Source organism: Myotis davidii, unplaced genomic scaffold, assembly GCF_000327345.1.
Source record: "Myotis davidii unplaced genomic scaffold, ASM32734v1 scaffold268, whole genome shotgun sequence".
NCBI lineage: Eukaryota > Metazoa > Chordata > Mammalia > Chiroptera > Vespertilionidae > Myotis > Myotis davidii.
Window position 1 is genome coordinate 5827772 of NW_006383015.1, and position 1005 is coordinate 5828776.

General features: G+C 46.1%; 1 protein-coding gene across 1 annotated transcript in view; it reads left to right on the forward strand.

The window, feature by feature from the left end:
- The first annotated feature begins 902 nt into the window (after positions 1–902).
- LANCL1 (LanC like 1) overlaps positions 903–1005 on the forward strand; it is a 25600-nt gene continuing 25497 nt past the window's right edge. The window contains exon 1 of the mRNA XM_006778937.2: positions 903–977. The gene's annotated coding sequence lies outside the window, so the exon portion shown is untranslated. The remainder of the gene's footprint in view (positions 978–1005) is intronic.

The following is a 1005-nucleotide window of genomic DNA, read 5'->3' on the forward strand; positions in this document are numbered from 1 at the left end:
ACTGCGGGATGGCAGCCACAGAGGGACAAGCTTGTGCGCGGTGGGGGGTTGGGAAGACTGAGCTTCAGCAACTGGGGGGTTGGGCTGGGCCTCCCCGAAACAGCAGTAGAGAAAGAGGAACAGAGAGTGAAGCCTCCTGACTTTTAAACCGAACCCCACAATTCTCTGAGCCGCAGAATGGGCCTAATGCATCCCAGGTGAGACGGAAGTTTAAACGAAAGGATGATTTTTCAGAGAATGGAGACTATTCAACATTGAAGTTGAATGTGGTGGATGTCCTGCTCTGTTGAACTTTGTTTCTTTTCTTTCTTTTTCTTTTTTTAAGGGGCTTGAGTATACAGTATTATAGTTCAATTTAAGGATCAGACTACAGTTTTTATTTCCCTGAGGTTGTGCCGATTACCTTGTCCCCAGGGCACTCACATGCTTCCTGGGTGCTGTTGACGTTTTGGTCCTTCAAAATATCTTGGTTTTTGTCCTTTATGTTGATAGTTGTGATGGCGGTTTTTTGTTTGTTCTGTTTCCTTTTTGCTTAAAAAGAAAAAAGAAAAGTTTGGAAAATCTCTGGAGAAGCATTATTCTCTCCAATTTTAGTCCTAGTAGTAGGAATAACAATGTTTACTTCTCAAATACGGTCTGTTTTCTTCTCCAGATTTCTTTTTCTAATTTCTTATGAAATATTTGGACTTGAATTCGTTTTCATAAAAGTAAAAAAAAAAAGTCATCAGAGAACGGGGGTAGGAAATATTGGGCCCATGTTCACGTTATATTAAACGATGTCGCCACTCCAGCTCCCCAGACATTAAATGATCCCTTCCCATCCTTTAGAAATCACACTCCTGTCTCTTTAAAGAACTGACAGCGAGCAGGGGGCGGGCCTCCCGAGTGACGAAGGCTCTGATTGGTCCCTCTGGGAGGAAGCGCGCGGGGACAGCGCCGTTTCTGTTACGGTCCGCAGGCCGCGGGGTGAGAGGCCGGGGCGGGGCGGGGCTGCTGGACGCGGGG